The sequence below is a fragment of the Haemaphysalis longicornis genome, unplaced genomic scaffold, assembly GCF_048455015.1.
Source record: "Haemaphysalis longicornis isolate Haplotype H1 unplaced genomic scaffold, Haemaphysalis longicornis Haplotype H1 scaffold_2, whole genome shotgun sequence".
NCBI classification, from domain to species: Eukaryota; Metazoa; Arthropoda; class Arachnida; order Ixodida; family Ixodidae; genus Haemaphysalis; species Haemaphysalis longicornis.
In genome coordinates, this window is record NW_027526295.1 from 62,265,770 (window position 1) to 62,291,280 (window position 25,511).

General features: G+C 46.4%; 1 long non-coding RNA gene across 1 annotated transcript; it reads right to left on the reverse strand.

The window, feature by feature from the left end:
- Positions 1-2,920: 2,920 nt before the first annotated feature.
- LOC144168924 (uncharacterized) lies at positions 2,921-16,353 on the reverse strand. Its single transcript, XR_013322303.1, has 5 exons — positions 16,213-16,353; positions 14,464-14,586; positions 11,280-11,409; positions 7,182-7,371; positions 2,921-3,041 (listed from the first exon to the last, which is right to left on the reverse strand). It is a non-coding gene; the product is annotated as an uncharacterized LOC144168924 (long non-coding RNA).
- Positions 16,354-25,511: the final 9,158 nt, after the last annotated feature.

A 25,511-nucleotide genomic window follows, 5' to 3' on the forward strand; every position in this document is an offset into this window, starting at 1 on the left:
TCCCTGTGTTTGAGCGCACAGCCATCCTTTTGCGACATAAGAACCAGCAAACGCGAGAAATTGTAGAAGCCAGCCACATCAGAAAAGCTGGTTCCGAATGTATCAGTCATCCCTCTATCGCCCTGCTTAATCGAGAAGTCGCATATTTAGACGCACATTGAGCGCTATTTCGGTGCTTCTTCTGGGAATGCGTGTTGGGGGTGGGAGGGGGGCTTAATCCATGTATGATGCGGTTATCTTTGCTGATTTTTCGCCTTTCGTGCGCCTCAAACTTCGTTTTGTGGTTTTGTTGTTACGGTTTTTTAGTATTTTCGGCTGAGTGCGCCGAGAACTGTGACGCATTGGGGGCGCGGCAATTGGGCGCTTGGGCATATAAAGCTTTGAATTGTGCAATAATAAACTAGTTGCGAGTGTGCGCTTGTGCCGTCTTCATGTGTTCTTGTCCTCGTTAATGTGCGCGCAGTTTATTTTTCGCAATGCATAATTACCAACTCGCCCAAATCGCAACCCTTTTACAGATCTCGCGCAGCGCATCATTCTGCCAGGGGGCCATATCCTAATGTCAATGCACACACACTATGAAAGGAGCTTGCACTTAATGCGTCACATTGTCTGCTGATAAGCATTTTAGATTCGCCCCTCTCATCATCATTCACTTCGTGGAGATGGCGGGATTTTCTTTCATAGCTTGTTGTCACTGCAGTAATTAATAGCAGAATCAGTCCTACAAATCACAGAAACGGTTCATTTCACGTTGAAAATACTCACAGTAACACACTTTGCACCACACGGAGGAACAATCGGTTGCAGTGATGAGGCATAAGGGCAACTAGTTGTTAAAGGGTCATTGAAGACAACCAGCAAGTTGATTTCAAACGGAAGTCGGACCTCCGCATAGCCATTTCAGCATTGATTTAGTGCCAAGATGCCTTAAGTGCTGAGAAATCGCTGTTCAACTGCTCATCAAACGTGACGCAAACACGACTGCAGTCGCTGTTTGCATCAGGATAAACCGGAAGCAAGTGAAGCAGCGGTGATTAATAGCAGTATACAAGCAACTGAATACAACATTACCACGTACCAAGCAGTTCCACCGGAAGGCCACTTAAGCCCTTCCGGTGAAAACGTGTTTTTGCTAGTTTCAACCTTATTTTTAAAAAAATGCCAGGTGTAAGAGGGGTATAATAGTGTTCTTTGTGAGCTAATCTATCAACCTAGAGAGACTTGCATTTTAACTTCACTGTCATTTAAAGTTGTGCTCGAGTATATTGTGCGGAAGTAATATCTTTTTTATTGCTGCAAAAGCCACGATGGTTAATGTACTGGCACTTGGTTTTATGAAGCCTTTGCATTCCTAATTTAAGTACTGAAATTCACAGGGAACCTGGCATAACAATTTTATTACTGTACCGAATTATTAAGTTCATTTAACCATAGTGTCTGTTTTGAATTTTACATGTGGGGCATTTTTTTTTCTTTTTGCTTTTTCAGGTAGATGTTCCTTTGACTCCCTGCCTGCATTCCGCGAACGGGGAAATTAGCCTCCGCATCGATGGCCAGAGTGTCTTGACTCCATCATCTTTACTGGGAGGACTGTGTAGTCTGTTTGCATCGTTCTGGGTTTTCAACATTCAATATCCCAAGAAGGCACACAGAGCTCTAACGTTTGTGGAACATGCCTTTTTGGACCTTGCCAACACCAAACCACGTGTGAAGGATTTAGAACTAATTAACTTTTATCGCATCAATATCCCTCACCAATATTTTATTTGTTTTCAATCCTGTAATCATTGGATAGTAGAAAAAAAAAATTTCGTATTATGTTTCTGACGTTTTCTTTTTTTTTACTGAACAGGGGATATTTGATGGGCCCTTCTGTATGCTGATAATACAGCTATCTTTTAGTGAAGCTATAATATTAACCAACTAATATAACTTTAAACAATTACCTAAATAATGTTGGCAACTGGTGCCAAATGAATCAACTCAAAATTATCGGGAAAACACGAATTACATGGCTTTTTCTTCTCACTCTGAAGAAGCTGTCGCGATACCACCCATTCTGTTCTATATCCTTGCAATTAACCTCTCAGACTGGGTCACTTTTCTTGGCGCATTTCTGTCTTTATCAAAACGCACTGGTATTTTCCGCAGCATATTTCTCGTTCTTTATATTACTCATTTATCCATAGCCATCTCATTGCTGTCTGTCTCCTACATCATTTATCTCTTGTGCCTTTACCATCTACAAAATGCTCGTTACCTTTCAATATCAAATCGTTACACAGCTCTCGCTCATTTCACCACCAATTGAAAAACTTTTTTGTTGTTGTAAACCACTGCAACCAATTTTTTCACTTTGTGCACTGAGTACTGATGCGTACTGATAAGTACTCACGCGTTCTCAATCCTCTAGTATTATATAATGATGTCACTTACCATGCCGTTGTGTTTGTGCCTATATGTTTTTCGCGTATTTCCAGTTCTTGTAGTAATATTGTTTCTACAGTTTGCTCAACTAGCACACAGATCGCTCATTTCACCACCACCCTGTCCGAAATCCCGCCACGCCGGGCATAGCGGAAGCTGCTGCCGGTCAAAATCGTGGATTATTGTAGTGGAGACCCCGCCATGCCAAATGGCGGGCACTATCGGGCACGCCGCTGGCGGGCATTGGCGGGCACTATTGGGGGGCATGGTGGTACAGATGGTGGCATACCCGTCTAGCGGGCTTAGGCGTCACTTGGGGGGCATGGTGGTACAGATGGCGCCATACCCGTCTAGCGGGCATAGGCGTCACAGGGAGAATAGTGGGTCGTGAATTTTTCTGGAATGGCAGCCGTCTTGACAGAATATGCATAGAATGCGTGGCTGCCGGGACACTTTTGCTGCTTAATGTGGAAAAAGTAATGCGAAACCGTGCGCTCACACCACAGCTTCATTTTATTGTGCACAGACCCTCTTTTCACGGCGGCTCGCCTCTGTAAATAACCTCCACAGGTACTTGAGGGCATAGTTGACGCACATTTCACCAGGGGATTCTGAAAGTAGAAGGCAGGCCACATATTTGGTCAAGGAAACTCACACAGACCTTCCATGTTTTGTTTGTTCGCAATAAAACGTGCTCTTTCCTTCTTATTAACATTTTAAGTCGCCTTCTTATTCTGATATATGAACTCAGCCTGGTTTAAGGATGAACGAGTGAAAACCATTGACAAAAAAAAAAAAACTTTGGGAAATATAGTTCTCACTAAAAATATTTTCTGCCTTTCATTAACATACTGAAACCACAGGGCGTGGAAAGGAATAGTATAACAGTAAGAGGCCTAACACAAGCGTTGACCCGCAACCTGTATTAGCAAAATGGAAAAACACATGCAGGTGCGCACATGCGCAGAGGGAGAAGAAAATATTGATGCACCTTTGCAAACAATATTGCACTGAAAAACAAGAAAACACAGGATAAAGCGTGTGTAGAGGGGGTTGAGAAATCACTTGAGCATATGGCCGACAATCTTGGCTTCTTTTTTGTGGAGCGTAATCAAGGTGTGGCTTACGCAGTCAGCTTTTTAAATGTTCACGTAAAAGGCTTCTAGTATCTCCCTAACCATTCCATTTCTAAGCTCGAAGTGCCCCTTGCTATCATCGAAACAGGGTTTGCACCCACACTTATTGCAAGTTGCAGGTGAAATTGCGTACGTGCAATCTTTTATCGTCCCCGAGTGCGCTTCTAGTCTTACATTTAAGAAGGGCTCCACCTGCCCCATGTACTCTCCTTCACAAGACAGCGGTATTGGGTAAACGGCACACATTTTACAAGGCAACAAGCACACGTGTGTTTACACCATGTGAACGTTTTTTTGTTGTTCACCAATGAAAAAAATAAAGCCGGCCTATTTTGTTCTTGGCTGAGTAAAAGGGTTGCATACTATATAGGGACCCCACATTTTTTGCCTGCGTGCCGTTTTGTGCATGTACGGCAAGACAACTCAGCAAAGGAACTCGTGAAACGTGCGGTCATGCCCTACATGCACAAGATGGCACATGGGCTGAAAAATGTGGGGTCTCGATATGGCGTGCAAATCCTTTTCTCAGCTAAGAACAAAATAGGCAGGCTTTGTTTGTTGGTGAACAAAAAGCGTCCACATAACGCCAGTTTTACAACTTCCAAAGTCAAGCACACGCGTGCTTTTGTGCCTTGTAAAATGCGTGTAGTTTACCAGATACTGCTCTCTTGCATAACAGTGTACGTGGGGCATATGGGAGCTGCTGAAAAGAGCACCCACAGACGATAAAACATCACACGTATGCAAATTTACCCGCACAGTGAAGAAAAGTGTGCATGCAAACCTCGATTCGGTGATAATGAGGGGCTCTTCGAGCATAGAAATCGGATGCTTAGGAATATAGTAGAAGCCTTAAACATTACCCTTTATAAATCAAAATATTCCGGCACTCCTTGGGCTGCACCGTCCGGCTGCTTCCTGTGGGTACTGCGGGCAGACCAGCCGCTGCCCCAGCCGAATGCCACCGCTCACGTTGGAATGCATTTTGTGCGTCTCATATGGCGTGAAAATGTGTAAATGCCTTTTCATTTGATGTGTCATCATGCCACAGCTTACTGCCTCAAAGCACATTCAAGGAAAACGAGAACTAATTCTTATGCCAGGCTTGACCACGCTGCACACAGATGCAGTGTGTCACAGCGTGTCGCATGTCGTGAATGAAGGGTGTTGCGCGTTCGCGTCAAAATCACGAACTATGTGGTTCGATTTTGTGGGGACCTGTGTTTCCCTACGCCTCGTCTGCACATGCTTTCGCGAACCAGGAGCCGCCGTTTTGGGCTGCCGGCGCATCGCGTGAGCCATGACCTCTTCGTGACCCCATGCGATGCGCCGAACCCGAACCCGTGCGCGAGTCTTCGGATTCCTCAGGGCTAGTGTACGGCTCGTAGCACTTTCTCTAGCGAAGCTAGCCAGGGTCCTCTGCTATCCCATACGTTAGCCCACAATTTGTAGTGCCAGTCTTTCTAATGTGCATTGTTATACCCAGGTGTTTACAGCTACTTGCCGTCTTTTTAATTCCCACGTTCAAGTCCCGTGCTCAGACAGAAATTCACATGCACAGAGGCCATCCGTTCAAGTGTGACAGCGCCGCTGTTGACTGCACTAACAAGCAATGCAAGCACAAAATATTAGTGCAAAAATATCCTGAAGAAATAAGCGTATAGATATACAATGAGACAAACCCACAGAAGCATAATAGAAAGACACACATCGCTTGCGTATTTTTCCTTACTTCACTCCAAGTGTGTCATTCACTGCTTTACTCCTACATGAAGTCTAATCACCCTATAAATTTTCCTGGGGCTCACGGTGCTGTGCAAATGGGTCATCGCGCTGAACTGAAAACACTGAATCAAGCAGTTTGGCACAAAGAGCAAAAAAGTGTGGCTGCATGTTTCTTCTAGAAACCTGTTACTGACCCCCTTGACGTCCATTGCTGACTTTGGGTATTTACAAGCGTGCTGTCAATCATTCTCGCTCAAATTGTGGCCTGTGAGGATCTATTTTGCTGCACTACCCTTTTGTGGTCAATTGTTGTAGGTGACTTTGCCATACTCGAGGGATTAGCTGCACACTCGCCCTTCTCACATACCCGTGCTGCAACGCAAGCAAAGGGTTGATTTTCGCAGACCTTGGCCTCGTAAAATAAACACAGCTAACTTCTAGAAAAACTGAGTTTCTGACAGCAACTGCATTTAGGTCAATAAACGGGCTTTCTAAACTGGCGTGCCACACCTTTTCTTTTTTGCTGCTCGTGCCAAGCTGCTGGATAGGAAGTACTTTCGGTTCAACATGAAGACCCACTTGCGCAGCGCTGCAAGCCTCCAGAAAATTTATAGACTTCGCACATGTATACGCTTGAGTAAAGTATTAAATTGGGGGAGTTGGCTAAGTTCATTTCGTACAACAGTGCAAACACACAGACAGAAGGAAGAAAAAACATGCAAGCTCTGTGTCTTTTCTTCCTTATGCTTCTGTGTGTTTGCACCATCGTACGATATCTATACGCCTATTTGTGTGGGTTAGTTCTTGCATGAAGACTTTGCAGTTGTGTTGGTTGTTAGTGCAGTCAACAGCAGCGCAGTCATGCTTGAACGGGTAGCTTCCATACATGGTGTATTTCACGCAGGGCATGGTGACTTGGAGGTGGGATTTAAAAAGAAAGCAAGCGGCTGTAATAACCCGGGTACAACAGTGGGCATCAAGAAGTCTGGCACTACAAAATAGAGCCACACAAGTCATGATTTTGTCGAAAACAACATGCCACACACTGCATTCACAGTCTGTGCAGCATGGTCAAGCCTCGCATAAGAATTAGTTCTCGTTTCCCTTGAATGTGCTCTCTGGTGAACAAGCTAACTGTGGCATGATACATCAAATGGGAAGGCGCTTACCAATTTTCAAGCCACACAAGACGCACGATATGCAGTCCACGATGCGAGCGATGCCACGCTGCGGGGGCGGCAGCTGGCGTGCCCACATTCCCCCACAAAGTGCTTGCATGGCAGCACATTGATCACGGAAAAATGCTGCGCCCAGGGAGAGCCAGGCAATTATGGTCTATAAAGGTGACTGCGTAAGCCAGACCTCGATTACGTCCCACAAAAAAAAAAAGCCAAGCTAGTTGGCCATATGCTCACGTGACTTGTCAGCCCCTCTCCACACCCCTTTTCTTCCAACTTCTTGTCTTTTTAGCGCATTATCCTATGCAAAGCTGCATCCGTCTTTTCTTCTCCCTCTGTGCAGGTGCGTAGTTGCATGTATATGCGCATTCTTTCTGTTGCCTAATAAACACTAATTCGAGTCAGGACTAGTGTTCTTCCCCTTTTTGTTGTCCTGTTCTTTTCCAGCGTGTTGTTTCCCACAATCATAAATGTCTGAAGTCCCCTCCCATTTTTTAACTAGAAACTACCCCTCAGCCTGAACTCAAGTTGAAGAGCTGGGAACAGGTTTTTTTTCTGTAATTAATACCTATTCCCCAGTAAAAATACCAACTCAAAACCGGCATGTCAGCCAGTTGGAAACATCTTATATGCTCTAAATATTACATGAATTGACAATATAATCTTGACCTATTTTTTTAAAAAGCGCACGATAATATAGATGTTCACATACTTTTTCAAGTTCCACATTGATGAAAGATGCTGTCTTCTCTATCGCCCATGCCATGCTGTAGAAGGTCTGCCCCGTCCATCCTGTACCGCCGCTTCTGTAGGGTTGCCAGATCGAGGCAGAAGTCTCCATAGGATGTGTTCCGCATCAGCCACGTCCATTTTTCGTCAGGCACATCCACATTTGGACCAATCTGCACTTGCAATTAGAAAACAAAGCAATTAATTTTAAAATCCCAACTGATCAACTTGCGCTCTTTGAATCAGGTATAAAGTACTATATCCTGTGTTGAGGTTGTACCTTACTTTATTAGAAAGCTAAATAATGTAACCAAACTTTACTGGTCACATAAATCCAAAGATTTGATCAAATAAATGTTGTCGTGCTCTGCAACATGCTATACGACTGGTTCTCAAATGGGGGTCCGCGAGAGCACTTCAGGGGTCTGTGAAGCCTCTTTCAAAACTTTTCCCCTGCCACTGTTTTCTCGATTTTGCCAGAACTTTCTTGATATGCAAAAAGGTCGCCTCGCTGCATTACATGTATGTTTAGTTTCTCTGCATAGTGCATATTTTAACACCTTCTTTCCGCACAACATGCCAGCTACGACGAGATAAAAAGGCCTACCTAAGGCAGCATATAACTGTTCAAAGACTTGTACATACAAGTACAAATTGTTTGACATAATGACACCGATCAACATATGCTCAATCGTGGGGTCCCCACTGTTTCGCAAGCGAACCACCTCGAACCACTGCGCTGCTATACTATTGAAGTTTTGGTAGGCCAAAAGATAACACACACCCGCCGCAGTGGCTCAGTGGTTAAGGCGTTGCGCTGCAGAGCACAAGGGCATGGGTTGGATTCCCGGCCAATTTTACCCTAGTGGCGCGTAGATGGGCAAAGAGCAAAGCCGGCCGCCCCACCTAGCTTAATTTTGGTTCAACTAAGATTATGCCTGGTTATGCTTGGAAACTCGGCCAAGTATTATGTGTAGTTGTTTTGAAATGAGGACAAGTTTTAAAAGAAAGCTTTCTGCCTCTACCAGCCAACGGTTTCTTCGTGGAGTGCGCAACAAGAAACTCCCAACGTGGCTGAGGAGGAGGAGGAGGGCTCTTTTCACTCATGGAGCACTGTGTAGATGGAGCGGCAAAGGGCGCTATTACCCAGCGTTCCCTGAACGCCGGAGTTGCTTTCGGAGCTGTGCACCCCGGCGGGCACGTTGGCTAAACCATTCCGCTGGCTTTGTCATCTGCTTTAGCGACGGTTGTTTGGGCCTGTTCTTGTGCAGCTTCGCGTACATTGCACGCTTCCTTCACACGACTTTTCTAACTTGCTCTACAGCACCTCCTGGGTAACCTAGATCCGACAGAATTAAGTGGCCATACACCAAAGATATGTTTAGGATTGGTTTGGAGGGCAGGAAAACAAAATGTACAGACCCCTTTACAGACATCTGGTCACTAGAGAAACGCTACCTTTTGCGCAGTGCTTGCCACAAATGGGACTCTGTTTTCTAAATTACTGAATACAAATTTGGTTATGTTTTAACAGGCATTACAGAAGGCAAAAGAATCAACAGGATCTGATAAATAGCGATTATAAAAGTTCCCTCAGCTTTCTCGCAATTCTCAACCTTACTAAGCTAACTAGTTATCGGTATAAATGGGAATCACTAAGCTCACATGCCGAATTGCTTCGGTGTCTGCGCTTGTGTCGTGCGGTGGTGTAGCCCCTAGCTAGCTCATCGGAATGACGAGGTTCCGCTGTCTCACCCTTAGAAAAACGCTCGTCACAGTTTTCTTTTTGCTGACGCACGGCCGGGATACAGCGGCGGCGTCCGGCGCTCTAGCCCGGCCATGGCCAACGCTGCTGCAATCGGGACGCCGCCCCCGTGAATTCCAGATAATGGCTGGCAGAATATGTGGTTTCACTCTTTGCACTGCCATGTTTGTGAATTCAACAAACGGCATGGGCAATTGTGGGTGTCGTTTACAGCTTTGCTTTCCAACCACCTTTAAAGCGTGGATTGGAAGCAATTTTTTTTTGCTCGGTGTCGTCGTTAGACCCCAAAAGAGGAATGACCACTCAGTGATGAAAGAATGTACAACGTATGCGTGCCAACCAACTTTGCAATGAAGCCCAATGTGTGCGGTGGCCACTTTTTTAATTGGAGGTGAAAAGCATAAGTGCGTGCATGTTCCAAGATTTTGGCACACATTAAAGATCCCCAGGTGGTCAAAATTAATCTTGAGCCCTCCACTACAGTGTGCCTCATCGCCTTTGTAGCGTCGGCGAATACACCATACAATCAATTAATGCAGCTCGAAGGGTAATGGAGAGCACAGAGGGACAATCGTTTGCTAAAGAACTTTTTGAACTCCTTTGCTCTCAACCATTTGGATGTGTGGTCTGGTGTCTGGGATGCTAATTAAGTTGATTAATGTTAATGTTTCACCGACATTTGGCTTCTTTCACTGCACTAAGTCATGCAAGGATTGAGCCATAGTGAAGCTGCAGGATTTCTTTCTACGCGAACGCTGCAGAACCCAGCAGCACACGTTTGTACAAGTTTGAAATTGTCTGTTTACATGTTCCGCGATGCTTTGCACTGTGGTAGTAGTAGTCATCATATGCAAAAATATCGTCGTGGTCCTTTTGACGAGCTCTGCATGCGCCACTTGACGACAGCTGGGGCGCAGTGGTGCGCTTACATGCACGACGCATGCGCTGCTTTCCTCGATTTGCGTCGAGGTTTCATGGAGCAGGTGTTTAGCAACTGTGGCGTTGCTGGTCGCTAGGCAACCCAAGGCACTCCTCCAACATTTTGCTTTTTTTTTTTTTTTTTTTTTGCTAAAGGCACTCTGCATGCAGGGGTCAGTTGGCGGTTACTCGAGGCACACGCTCACGAGCACTCGGCATTTTTTGGGTATTTTAAACGCATTAGCGCCACACATTACAGCCAGCTACAACAGTTGCACTGTTCAAACAGCGCGCATGGGAGAAAAATGCTGCATGAAAGCCAGTCCGTAGTCCAGCATTCCAGTGTCTATGAGTATATACTGGCAGATTGACCACAACGTGCTTTCATTTCTATTTATCACACTGCGCACCAGGGGGGAAGTTTTGTACCAGCACCATCATCATCATCAGTGCCATCATCACCACGAGTATGAAATGGCTGATCAAACACGACTGCCCACCTGGGCGGTTGGTCTTCAGCGCTCCCAGTTCTGGCCGGGCCTACGCGTACACAATAATGTAGCAAGCCGCATCCGCAACAACCAAATCTGCTTCTTAAAATAAATTCTAATCTACCCAAAATTTTTGTTTAATGCTTTTGAAGTAAGCCATAACCGAGCACATGCAACTGAGAAAACAGTGTTAATAGAATAGCTTATTGCAGGACAGCTATTGAAATGTGCGACGGTAAAACTCTGGAGTGCTGTATCACTGCTTCGTGCGGGTTATTTTTATGCATACACGATTGAAACCAGGTCATTCATCTTTTACAAATAGCTGCTGCAATCAGGCCACTATTCGTAAACTCGAAGCGCCAAGGCTAGTACAGAGGCCACATTGTCTACTGCGACTTGGGTGGTAGGAACACGTTACACTTCTTACTGTACACGTTTTTCACTGCTTTTTCATGACATAATTAGCCACGACAAAGTATTGTTCTTCCATAGAAAGAAAAGTGCGAAACAAGCCACTTCCGGCACGTATCTGCAGGCTGTCGAGAGCGGCTGCCGTTCTCAGCATCGGTTCCCAAAACCCAAACCCCAATTTATTGGACCGTCTGTGCTGTGTGCAATCAGGTTTTAAACCAGTTGCTGACGCTACCGTTCTTTTTATGTCGACTATTAGACAGCATTCTTGCATGGCCAAAAATTCAAGTGCAGTTGTACTTTAAGAACCAATATTTTCTAAGAAATAACTGTTCATAGAACTTTGCTCTTGAGTGCTGTGCATGCATCCAGCTGAAGTGGTAAGTTAAAAGAAAAGTGCTGCCGAGATTTAAATTGCAGGCTAAATTCTGGTTTTTTGGCTCCTTATGATTCATTAGTGTACAGCAATGACAAGGGAAAAAATTCTGCTTACCTGCCCATCTCCAGCTGCAAACATTTTCAAAACTGGCTCAGGGAGGAAGGGAAGAGGGGACACCACAGCTCCAGCAACACCTTTCCTCCAGCAAGCGAACCTGGTGGTGGTCGCACCGGCACTGCAACTGCTAAAAGCAGATACAAATGAGGATCAGGCTCAATATACTGAAACAGTTCAAATGCAAACATAAAGGCCCAATGTAATGCATTGAAAGTCCACGTGGGTTCCTAAGAAAAATGGTCAGCCGTGTGGTTAGCTGGCTGCTCCAAGCAATGCTATTATGGGCAATAATTGTTGCATTGTGCACCAGAAGGCACTAATTATCAGGACAGAAGTGCAGTGGATCTTAGTAGCATATTCTACTGTCACCGCACATCTGCCACCAATTTGTTTTACGAGAAAGCCCTGGAAGCAGGTGCACATTCTCGAGACTAGCCTGCAGCCGGCAAAGGTTATTCTCCTCTACTCCATCATTGGTAGCCATTTGCTTGCAGCGTGATCAGCGTCAAATATGTTTGTCCGATTCTTCGCCAGCTTTTTTTTATGTCCACATGTACTAATTAACTGGAACTGCCAAACAAGTGGGAGGAAAAAGTGCAGAGCTGGAAAGCAGTAAAAGCTTTCTAAGCACTAAGATGAGAATAAGCATGTTTGTTTCGATGCCCACGTCACCCTGACATAACGAACCAGCAGAGCACACGTGGAGATCATTAATGAAGAGAGGCCCGGTAGAAAAAAGAAAATATGGTGGGCCATCTGATGTTTTTTTTTTTCCTTTTTTACTGTTCATCACCATCACCATGCTTCACCGCACTTCCAGATGTGATGTCTGCTGCTAGACTAACCATTCAATGAGAGGGGGCACACATCCACATTAGTAATTTAAGTTGCCGTGGGTGATTATGAAGCCCAAAGAAGCCTTGCTTTGAAAAAATAAAAAAACGTGCCATGGCCAACAGCCCCTCAGTTCCCATCAGCTCAAATGTGAAACCTGAAACCTGCAACACTTAATCCTGAATAACCCACTGGCAACTTGTTCTCTATAGTTCAAAGGCTTGCGGTCACTCACATGAAGAAAAAGGTTAAAGATAACTTCGTTTAGCCATCATTAAGTGCATGCCATCCTAGTCATGCATAAAACTAATTTGCAGTTATAGCTCCATATTAATTACAAGCTAGTTAGGTACGTCAACACCTCTTAGCCTCCCAATTCGGGCTGTGGTATCGTGACGGCTCTCCTCCTCGTTTTTTGGATAAAGCCAACTATTACAAGACTACCTCCATCTTTTTTTACTTGACACTTGTAACATCTTATATTTCTGCTTCAAAATGCGGTTAAATTATGTGCATGTTCATGGTGGAACAAAACTGTTTACAGGGTAAGAAAACTAATAACAAATTGAGCACATCAAGCTCACTATTTTGCTCAACCGGTGTTGCAGGTTTAAAAAGCTGTAAGATGTGCCAAAACATAAGAACAAACCCCGAAGTAAATAAGCAGACACCATCACGCTAGCCGAAAGCCAACACCAAGCCTCGTTACGTTTAATTACAAACTGAAACAGTTCTAGGCAGCAATATGATGAAAGCAGTGATAACTTATCTAGATGCGTGCAAAGATGGTGCAAGTTTGGAAATTAGACTTCGTTATGTTACCTAGCCATCTGATCGGTCAACCTTATCTGTGTCAAAACATTATAAGCAAAGTAGTAACACTGCTAAGGCTCAAATGCTTTTTAAAACAATCCTTAAACTCAAATAGGCAAATTCAGCTTAAGCAGACACCATCACGCTAGCCGAAAGCCAACACCAAGCCTCGTTACGTTTAATTACAAACTGAAACAGTTCTAGGCAGCAATATGATGAAAGCAGTGATAACTTATCTAGATGCGTGCAAAGATGGTGCAAGTTTGGAAATTAGACTTCGTTATGTTACCTAGCCATCTGATCCGTCAACCTTATCTGTGTCAAAACATTATAAGCAAAGTAGTAACACTGCTAAGGCTCAAATGCTTTGTAAAACAATCCTTAAATTCAAATAGGCAAATTCAGCTTAAAGGAGCCATGAAGACAAAATACAAGTTGGGTTTATTAGAAAGACTGCTTAGTCCCGATAACAATGTTATCAATATCATCGCCATCTTCGAAAAAATAACGGAGATATTAAAGAAAACGTGTGAAGCAGTCGCGACCCCCTAGCCAATTTCCCGCAACTTTTCTATGACGTCACGGAACCTTGTTTGTGCGATTGGCGGCCGCCTAACTGACCTGTCGCGACGACACATGACTGGACGTCTGTAATGGGGCCTCTAGTTCCATTTTACCGCATCACTTGAATGCTAACGTGCAGTTAACGCACTGAAAAATATGATTTATTGTTGGCCCGTATGACGTCATTCTTGCTCATAACACGTCACTGTGGCGCTAAATTTGAAAGTTTTTAAATACTTCTTGCTTTTTTTTCGTTAAAAAAACATCTTTTGTGGCTGTAATGGAGCTGAGTGAGATACTGAATCCTAGTCCTTTCAAATTACATGAAGTTGTATTTTCTCTTCATGGCTCCTTTAAGCAGACACCATCACGCTAGCCGAAAGCCAACACCAAGCCTCGTTATGTTTAATTACAAACTGAAACAGTTCTAGGCAGCAATCAGTGATAACTTATCTAGATGCATGCAAAGATGGTGCAAGTTTGGAAATTAGACTTCGTTATGTTACCTAGCCATCTGATCGGTCAACCTTATCTGTGTCAAAACATTATAAGCAAAGTAGTAACACTGCTAAGGCTCAAATGCTTTTTTAAAACAATCCTTAAACTCAAATAGGCAAATTCAGCTTAAGCAGACACCATCACGCTAGCCGAAAGCCAACACCAAGCCTCGTTACGTTTAATGACAAACTGAAACAGTTCTAGGCAGCAATATGATGAAAGCAGTGATAACTTATCTAGATGCGTGCAAAGATGGTGCAAGTTTGGAAATTAGACTTCGTTATGTTACCTAGCCATCTGATCGGTCAACCTTATCTGTGTCAAAACATTATAAGCAAAGTAGTAACACTGCTAAGGCTCAAATGCTTTTTAAAACAATCCTTAAACTAAAATAGGCAAATTCAGCTTACTGAAATTGAAGAAGGAACATAATGCAAGACAATTCACAACTGCAGAAAAGCAATGTGGTCACCATTTTTTTACTAGGCCCGAACACACTCAACGTCCCACGAGAAGTCTCGTCCATTGACTGGGAGTACGTCGTGCCCGTTCTTTATCTTCAAAGCAACTTCTCTGCCTGCAAGCGGCCAATGGCCTGCAAAATGCAGATTTTATCAACCAACATGCCAGATGCAGTCATTTTTCCTCGAACCTGGTGCACCCAAATGCAGAATCACAGAGATCACCAGGCTGCCTTGCCCACTGTAGGGTAGATTATGAAAATCACTCCTATACAACATTAGGCTGAGCGTAAACATGCCGTAACTGACAAAAACCACGGGGCATGAATATCAGCAATCAATATTTCAAATGATCCTTCTAATTTTTCTCTGAGAATTATTGGTAAGAACAGTAACATTTACCGCAATAATAGCACAAAAAATAAAATGATAAGGCAAACATTTATTTTGAAATATACACGCTCTGTGCATTCAGAAGCTACGCCACTCGAAAGATGTGTAGAGGCATGCGGGAATGTGGTCTGTTCACACAAGTGTTGTATACAGGGGTGCAAAACTTGGGCTTTACATATCAGGGAAGTTTGTCTGAAGGTAAAACGTTCCCAGATGGAATGCACAAGACATTTAGCAGCTGCTCATTTATTTACATGAAAAAGAACTGAGAACCCCTTTTTTAGTTTGGGTGTTCCACGCACTGAATCTGCACACAGACTACGGGATGCGCGAATTTGAGGGATCCTCCCAATTTAAACCACCCTGGTTTCGTAAAAATGCACTGAAAGGCGTTGTATCGACACTACTGTTTTTTTTTTTTGTATCTATCAGAAGAACTGCAATGGCCGCGGATCACTACCGAAAAAGCCAGCGCAGATAAAACAGGCATGCTCTTTTGAAGCACTTGCGCTTCTGCAAGGTAACTTTTCACAATTAGGAATGAAATGAAAGGAGTGCCTCGCGGGGAATATGATACTTTGGATGGGCATGGGAGAACCAGACGGCAAACCCCTTTCGACATGGAGAGTCTGAACGCACATTTTATTGCCACTTACAAAAAGTTTCGACCTCTACAGCGCGCGCAAGGCAGCGGCCACCTGGTTACAACAACGCCGTTTATCCGTCCGTAGCACGCCAACGTCTAGACGAGGCACGATACGCGCAATGTTTCAACGTGGTCGCATAAAAATTCGTATAAATGCATATTCCCGAGGCGGCTGACGGATGCACAACACTATTCACGCTCATAATTGAACACATTAATACTGAAACATTCATAGTGCGGAGCGTGCTAGGGGGCCCTAAATATACTCCGATACCCTGCTCTAGACTGAATTCAAGGCACACCCCGCGTTTTACCTTTTTTTTTGTTAGTGTACAGTTCTCCTAAAGAGAGTACTCAGCCGATTACACAGCTACGCATTATTTTTATAACCTGGAGGCTGGAGGGAAGTGGTATTTTTGGGTGGCTCATAGCGAAGAACAAGGCGGTAGCGTTTTCGGTGCGGTCAGTTTGACTAATGACACATGATTCTACTTCGCACAACCCAAGGCGCAAGCTTTGGAGCAAGTGCTGCTTACATACGTGACAAGACGGAAAAGGTCGCTTGTCAAATGCCAAATCTGCGTAACGCCGATATGATAGATATCGCACACCAACGCGAGCGATACGTTGCACACACAGAACGTCAGTCCTAAGGGCCGGCACCGGCTCGACAACAGTGCTCCGTTAAATACACTGGACTAGTAAACGACGTCTCACTTACCTTAACTGCCCAGCCGTACTTGTTCGTCCGGTAGATAAATCCATAGTCATCACGTAACCAGAAATTTCACGCCGCTGAGCATTTACCGAATCGTAGAACCACTGCACGCAGCCACGACGGTGGGAGCCGAGCGAGCCGCCGAAACGTCGCCGCCGTCGTCTGTGTCGCGCTGCCCCCCTGCCGGCGGCCAACTGAGTCGAGTGACGCGCGCCGTTCAAAACGCGTTAAAAATAAATAAAACTCTAGCATTGTCATGGACGCCTAAGCTGTCGGTGAACGGTAAGGTCAGGTGCCACTTACATCCAGCAGGAGTTGAGAGCCTGTTCTGTAAGCAAACAGTACGTGTTCCATGAGCTATTTCATGGCGTGACGGGGGCTGCAGGCGACAACGGCTAGGAACGACGGTGGCGGTTCTCTCGCTGGCTTCGTAGTGTTGCATCTTTTCATATACATGCAGAGGCCGGCATATCATCTTGTAGTTCATATATTAGATAAGTTCGCGTTATGCACGCCTGTGCGCACGCAGGTCGGCTTACTCAAGTGAAGCTTCCTTTCTAGGCCTGGAGGTATATCACTGACTAAGCTTCCAAATACTTTACGTGCGAATATAAACATGCTCCGCTCACAACAAATTGCATGGGCGCTGTCGATGTCTATACCGCTTTTTTCGAACGCTCATGGCGCTATTCACTGTTAGCGCATTTTAACGGCAAACGACGGTGGGCATTGCCAAGGAGAAAAAAGGGCGTCCCCATCGCAGACGATCAGTCAACACTATTAACGCCAGCATGGTTGTGGTGGGTCACGTTGACCAGTAAGGCCACCAGTATTGCCCAGGATAGCCGAGGTGCCCACCTAACCTACCGCCATTATTCCCACCTACTCCCAGCTTTAAAAACGTTGCCCAGGTAAGTTTCCAGTATTGATCACCATGCCCACCTGATTTCCCAGGATGCCCACCTTATTTCCCAGCAGAATTTATGGTGGGATTTGCGATCGGGCAACTGAAATTTTTTTGTTGTTGTAAACCACTGCAACCATTTTTTTCACTTTGTGTACTGAGTGCTGATGCGTTCTGATAAGTTCTGATAAGTACTGACGCGTTCTCGATCCGCTATTATTATATAATGATTTCACTTACCATGTGGTTGTGTTTGCGCCTATCTTTGTTTTTCGCGTATTTCCAGTTCTTGTAGTAATATTAATTCTACGGTCTGTTCAACTAGCATTCTATTGCTGTCTTCCATTCCTAACTGGCGTGTTTTTAGCAATTTACCATTTTTGCTTTCTTATAGGAGGTCGCCCTAAGTTTTTATTTCGGAGCCTCCTTGTGTACACCATGTACCATGTAAACTTGTATGCGAAAGTTCGTTTTAAATAAACCTGAAACCGAGCAAAACCGTGTGAAATCAGTACTCCCGCAGGGAACTAGAAACTCTCCCTTGTGGCCTTGAAAAAACTCCTTTCGGAAGGCCTACAAAACCGCCCCAACTTTGCAAAACTCCATTCAAAAGAAATATATGCTTCCCTTGAACCTCCTAAAAACTCCCCTCGCGAGGCCTACAAAACGTAAAACTCCATGCAAAAGAAGTAAATGCTTCCCTTGAACCTCCTCAAAACGCCCCTAAAATAACATAAGTACTTCCCAAGGGAGCCATAATAGGCTCCTATTCAACCGCTTAAAAAGTCCATAAACATCACTTAAAAACGCCTTGAGGAAGTAAAGAATACTCCATTTTGATCTCCTTAAATTCTCCATAACATTTCTTAACACTCCCTAACTACCTCCTTTCTATCACCCAAAAACACCCTGTTTTGAGGAGGTAAACAAAACCTCCCTGCTCCATGTAGTAAAAAAACTCCTACAAGGAGGATCACTAGAGGACAGGCGAAAAAGAACCTTAGGGAGTATATGGTTGGAAAAAAAGTTTAGAGTGTAGTTTTCAGTTCGTCGTTTCCGTTAGGTTGAGGTACGTAGCTACCGTAATATTTACAGGTCGGTTTCCATTTTAACTAGCACACTTTTCACTTACCGGAACTACGAAATGGGAAATTGCGTTGAGCCCATGGCTTTTTAGCATACTACTCAGGGTTCCCCTACGGAAAGATGGTGTAATTTTATTAGATGCGACGGGGCTATGTCCCTTCCTTGTCGTTGTTGCGCCGTCCACACCCCCACTGAGCATGCTCGGCTTGCTGAACGCCCGGTAGTGTCTTACCCTTTAATGGCTCCTGGAGCGACAGTGTTACCGGTGTCTTCCTGGGCCGGCCCGAGATGAGCCGAGCATGCACAGTGGGGGTGTGGACGTCGCCACAACAAGGGTGGGACATAGCCCCGACCACGGAGAAAGAAGTATTCCTCCGTGTCCCCGTCCACGAGATGTTGGAGCGACAGTGTTTCCGGAGTCTTCCTGGGCCGGCACGAGACGAACACGCTTCCCCTCAAGGGGCTCCTGGAGCGGCATTGTTGCCGGTGTCTTCCTGGGCCGGTGGATGGATGGACGACGGATGATGGAGCCAAGTAGCAAGATGCTTTACATCTAAAACAACGCGGTTGCGCCTCTGCGAGGTGGTTGAAGGTAGGGTTTGTACTTTTTTCAGTGTAACCAAGATTTTGGGAGATGTGTACCCCTAGTAGTGTCAAATAAACTCAGTGTGGTTCCCGCGTCACTGCAAGGGCGATTCTCCGTCGCTGGAGGTGAGCGTTGTGCATGAGAGAGAAATCCATGCCCGGAACGTCATGGGGGTGGCCGAACGGTGTGAAAGCAATGTGTAGTTGCGCGGATCTCGAGCAGAGCACTCACTCATTCACACTCGCGAGCAGAATGAGAAGTGCACGCACTGTGAATGGCTTTTAGGTGTTTTTGTTAGACTGTGTTTGTGGCTTCTTGGCAGGCGAAGGTGAAGTTGGCCGGTAAAACGTCGCAGGGCCGCTTTTCTTGAGAAGTACATGGGGTGCCCGCCGTGCCTGCTACGAGGAGGGTGACTGCCGCGTGCAGCCGGCGATTCATTGCTTTCACTGGGACGGGACAAGGTCGGGGCCCCGTTGGAGCTCTCCATCAGTTAGGCACATGTAACTATAACCAGCAAACTCCATGCAATGGAGCATTCTGTAGAGCCGACGGACGACAGCTTACTTTTTTTTTGGGGGGGGGGGGGGGGCGCAGGCGTCACACCGGCCCAAATTCCTCGTTAGCGATGGGCGAGGAGAGAGAGGGGAAGTGCGGGTGGTAAAAAATGAAGCTCGCTCCCAGAACACTACACGCGAGGAAAAAAAAAGAAAGGAAGCATTTTGAGACGTTGGTCGCCACAAGGTTTGGGCTCCCTTTCGAACAGCACTTTGTTTTGACGAACTGGTGAGCACAGGTGCCTCGGAAGGAAGTGCAATTCTGCGCAGCTTTAAAGGGGTCCTTAAGTACCTTCCGCCGATGCATGGATGTACATGTAACCAAATAGGACAATGTATTAGCAATCTCCTCCCGCAAGAATTTTGTTAAAGCGATGAGTATTAGCTGAGAAATCGTAAATCAAAAACCGCACATTATCGTCGCGCCGCGTTTCCTCCTCCTTTCGCTGTTGACGGCGCGAAAGCCTTCCCTCCCATGATGCTGCGCGCTTCAGCGGTGACGTATTTCCGCTATGGCGCTCCGCATAGTGCCGTCCGCTACGGGCAAGCTTTGTTGACACCATGAATCCTGCACTCCGCTAAAGGCTGGAAAAGCGAACGAAAAATCTGGCCGCATTTGTGCGGCGGCCTGGCTTTGCCCTTTCGCGGTGTGCGTTGCTGCATGGCAGCACGTGACTTTTAATCGGCGGCGAACTCGCAGCCGCTCGGGGTGGATCGTGCGCTCGGTCCCTTTCATGCACCGCGCACTGTTTATCCAAATAAATTTCCCCGCATTTCCCCGAGGGGAAGAATGTGAAAGTGCGAATGCATGAGTTGAATTCGCGCGATTCGGTAATGTTCGCGAAAGAGAGATCACACACACACACACAACTACAAAGAAAGAAAGATGCATTTATTCACAGACACCTATTTGTGTTGTCGTTGTACTTGATTGCTAGAGCGGATCTCAGCTTTGAAATTTCGTGTCAGTACTCCTTTAAGCGGGTGCATTAGCCCTTCTCACGCCCGATTCCTGGCCAATCCCCCACGTGGGTATGTGCCATGTCAGCGGCCAGGCAGCGCGCGCCCATCTCCCCCCGTTGCCAAGGAAGACGAGGAGATTCCTGGCCAATCCCCCACGTGGGTATGTGCCATGTCAGCGGCCAGGCAGCGCGCGCCCATCTCCCCCCGTTGCCAAGGAAGACGAGGAGCGCGCGCACCCGCAGCTGTTGCTATGTGGACGGAAGGCGGTCACCGGAATTCAGGGTCGCTTATAAAGTGCATTCGCACTTAAAGCGCCGTATCTGATGTGGCCCCGCTGGTGCCAGGTCTTATTTTGCGGTGGTGGTAATTCCTGCCGGCGGCATGTGAAAAAGTCATTTTAAACCGATACAGAACCCGTGCACAAAACGCTTCAATCATGTTACCAGTTAAGTTTGGGGCGAAGCGTGGTGGAGAGCGGCAACGTTGGCAAAACATGCTCCGGTGCGGGTCTGAGCTGTCTAGTGCTGGAGCAAGCGCCATTTCTTTGACAATCTCAAACATCGGTTGCCTTGGCAACAAGGAACAAACCTCCCCAGAAGTCAGTTACGGTTGCGTGATCCCGGTTCAGCTAGGGGCCCCACCTCGCGACATGTGGGCACTGCAGGCGTACCACTCACTCCCATTGGGAAGTGTGAGATGCGTTTGGCATTACAGGAGGCGATGGTGTGTGTGTTGTGGACGCCTTTGTTTCGCGATGAAATGCGACGTTGTGCTTCTGCGGGTGGACAGTGCTTCCCGTGGTCTGGATTATCTTTCTCGAGCGACGTACGACTCAACCTCGCATGGGGTATGTGCAGTGTGCGTGGCTAAAAGCCATCTCGGCTTGCGCGCCAGAGCTAAGCGACTTGCTGTTCGTCCCCGCAAACCGCGCGCGAGGTGAGTGCCGAATTTACGACGGGCAGGAGGAGGCAACCTATCATCTGTCAATCGCGGTTCAGACTTGCAACGCATGTTGTGACGTTGTGTTCGTTCGAAACGCATCTCTGGATTGTTTTGAAGTGGAATAAAATGTATCCGTCAAACCGGGGCATTCGGCTCAGGGCGTTCTCGGCGATTGCACGAAAGAAGTGCCACGGGGCTTCAACGCTTTCTTTAGGGAAGGTACTCAGGTAAGAGAATATCCATGTCGTGTTATGGCCGTGTTGCATTCAATACGAACGGTTAAGCGTTTGTTTATACTTGTTTCGTTTGTCGTAAAATGTCCAAGCACTCTGACACTCCGCTGGCAGATCAGCCGGCGAGCCGACGCTGAGCAGACGACTCATCTCTTTGCCGGAAGTGCGTGAAAAAGCCGCCCAATAGCAGGATGTCTAGCTCATGACGAACATCTGGGAATCGATGATGTCGACATGTGAAGATGGCGGCGTCCAAAAACAGGAAGGAAAGGGTGAGAAAAAATCGACAAACTTCGCAACAAAAGTGTGAGATTTCCGCTGCGGGTAAAAGAGTAAGACTTGGCCCAGGTGACCTTGACGACCCAATCTAACGATTGCGCTACTTCATTTAGTGTGCTCAAAACGCCTTTCAGGGCCCCTTTAAATAAACAATCAGACACTCTAGGAAAAAAGGGTGTGGTAGTTTCTCCCTTAAGGGTGAAACAGGAATGTATCTTATATTGCTCCCTAAGGGGTAGAAAGATTCTCCCTTTAAGAGGGAGGAGCGCGTTTATCCCCCTAAGAGTGGAGGAAGATTTCCCCCTTTCGTGAGCTAATGGAGGAGCGTTCCTCCCCTGGCAGCGTCACCCGAGCAAGGCTTGATATGCGAGAAAGGCCCAGCGAGCTGATCGGTATGAGGATCGAGGAAGTACAAATACGTAGGTTAATGTGGTTGTGTGCGCTTAACACGCGCTAAAATAACCAAAAAATTACCTACCGAGCACCAGAACTGCGGTTAGCAAGTCATGTCGCCAATCGTATATGCGCGACTTCTTGCATTCGTCTCGCTGCGCGATCTGCCTACGCGTTCAGGGCTATGCGCCGCCGTAAACACAGTAGAAGTCATACCGATTGCTTTCAAAATGCCGCCTTTATTTCCGAAAGGCTCGTAACTCCGGCGTTCACCGCACACGAGATCACAAGCATCCAATGCGGCAGTTTCATATCAACCACTTGTTGTCAGTCGCCTTACCTTGCTACAGTCGATGCATCAAAACGCAGATCGTCTGCAATCGTAAATCTCAGCGCAAAGGTAATGCAGCGACACGAAAACCATATCCGTCGCTGCCGCATCCGTCCGAGCGAGGAGATGACACGCTCACCGTCTAGCGTGCTTGAAGTAAAGCAATCGTCAACGTTTTAAAATGACCGATAGATGACGCAAAAAAAGTAGGGGTGGGGAGGGGCAGTTACTAAGCATCACCATCAGTGGGCACTTACATGAAGGCGCTTCCTTGGTTTCCTTTATGGATAACGTATATTATTATAGCCAACATCACGGAGGCCGCGTGTGGGCGGGCACATATTAGGGAGAAACATAGCACAACACAGCAGCATACACTTCATTAAAGGCATTGCCAGCGAACAATACACGCTACGCACATCAGAAGCATAATACACGTATACGTATACACCACAACATATAGTACCCTTTTCCCATGTCCGCATGATCACAACCCACAACTAAACATTGCAACGGCGACAAAGTATTTATAACCCTGATCGCGGAGAATGCAAGTAGGAACAATGAGCTTGTTGCTTGTTTCGATAACCCACGGCAGTGCGTAAGCCTTAGGTGGGTTTTGTTATTTCATCAAATGTAATCCGTGCAATTGCAAACTTTTATGAATTTGAGGTTTTGTAAGAAGGAGTAAAATAGCTCACGGAAGAAAACACGTTTCACGAAACAGTACGGCATGTATGTTTGGGTAGTGACACTCATTACGTCGCCTTCGCTCTTTTAGCCTAGAGCGCACCGCTGGTCTGGCAACCATTCAGCCAAGATGTTACCGAATGGGGGCCTTTTGTTGTTGGTAACTGATGCGTCAATATGCTGCGGTCTGTGCTCGTTGACAAAAAAAGGGGCAGTTTACTATCATCGCTGACCTCTTTTGCCCTTGGGCGTCAGTATAAAACGTCCACAAATGCAGTGGTAACGTTGAACAGGGCGCAGGCGAATCACACGAAGCAAGCATACAGCGGTGCCCACAGAATGTGCTTCAAACACACGGCTGGCGAGCCGTGCGTTAGCGTGGCGAGCACATGGGAATAATAAAAAAAACACGCCGAGAAAACAAGCAAGCAGCACACCGCAGGGGCGGTGTTGCTCGTAGTCGTCATATGCGCCCGATCGGCGAAAGCCACAGTGCAACGATGAAGGGTTTCGTTTTCGGCGTCGGCGCCGACGGCAGATTGCAGACAACAGGGGAGAATATTTCCTCCCCCGTTTCGGTGTTTCGTAGGGGCCGTACAGAGGGCGCTACGTGTAACGAGCTAAAGGGAGAATCTCGCCGGTCCGGGCGAGGAAACCCTCGATATCCTCCCTTTTTCTACCCTTTTAGATGCGACGCTGAGAGCATCTTTTGTCGGTCGGCGGCCCTGTCCTTCCTCCGTACGTCCGTCGTCGTCTTCGGCATCGTCGTTCGCACTCTCCTCCGCTCACCCCCTCTCCTCTCCGATAGCGAACACTCTCTCGCGAGGGGCATTGGATTGGATTCGATTTGATTGGATTTGGATTGGATTGGATTAAAGTGGATTGTGTTGGATTGTGTTGCGTCATAGCCGCGGCAGACGCACTGGCGCCGGCGCGTACCCAGGTGAGAGCGAACACTCTCTTTCAACATCTGCGGGTGTGCGGCCCAGCGCGCTTTCACTCTGCCGGCGGACGGCGCTGCGCGCGGTGCTGCGCATGTGCAGTACTCTCTCTTTCCGCGATCTCCTCTCCTTGGGGCGCGCTGCGCATATAACCGGTGTGCCGCTCTCCGGCGCCCTTTCGGTCGACGGTTGCTCTTCGCTTGCGCTTGAACCCCCCTCGGCGTCGCATCACACCAGGGTTCCCGCGAAGGGAGGTGGGCGTAATTTTTTTCTAAGAGTGGACATTACGGAAAGCTAGACACAAGATTGACACGTGCGACGTTATTACAATGCCGTTTCTTTTTTTTTTCAGGGTGGATGCCCAATATGCTTTGTATTTGTTGCAGTAGATTTAAAGCGCTTTGTTATCCCTGTAATGCATGGGCTACTGAGGCTTTCTGGTGAACGTGCGTGGAGGCGCGGCAACGTCAGCGTTTGGGAGGCAAGTGCAAGCAAACAGCGCATCGAGGACATGCTGACCTCATTGTTTGCAAATGGCTTACATTTTTTTGTTGAATAGTGTTGTAGTAGATAAAGCTCCGACAAAGATACCTTCCATTCTCGATGTAGGTGTTTTGTTGATTCAGTGTTTTTATTGTGTTATTAACGTGTTCACATGTATACCGTATTTATGTAATTGCTATGACTGTAACTGTGTGGAGAAAACAAACTTTTCGCGTTTTGCCATTCAACGTTTGAAGCTGAAAAAAACACTAGAATAAACATAATCCTAAACAAAAAGTGAAAATGCAGCCTGTGCGCACATTAAGAACCCCCAATTAGAGTAATAAATTCCTCAACAGCGCTTATATCGAACGCCCAAAAACTGAAAAAAATACCTCGAATGTAGGTCAACACAGCTTCCAACGCACCCCCTGAAAACTCCCAGTTATAGGAAATAATATACCCCAAACGGTGCCCCTGAAAACTCCCATTGTAGTGGCAGTAAAATGAAACTCCCATATGCTACTGAAAAACCGCGTAAATAAAGGGAGTAAGGCTATAATCCCATTGGAAAGAGTTTTGGAAACTCCGCATTTGTACGGATTTATGCGACAAGCCATTTACTTCCATTACGACTTATTTGGGTTCTGTCTGTAGCCTACACTCTAAAAAATGGGTGGAGTTGTTCCTTCCTTAAGGTGAAACAGGAATGTCTCATGAATTATTCCCTAACAGGTAGAAATTTTTTCCTTTCAAAAGGGAGGACCATGTATTTGCTCCTTCGGGTGGAGGAAGATTTCCCGCATGGTGAGCTCATGTAGCAACGTTCTTCATCTAAAAACGGCGTGGCGGCGCTAGCAAAGCAAGGCTTGTTTGGCGAGGAAGTTGATGCGAGCTAATCGGTTTGAGGATCGCGA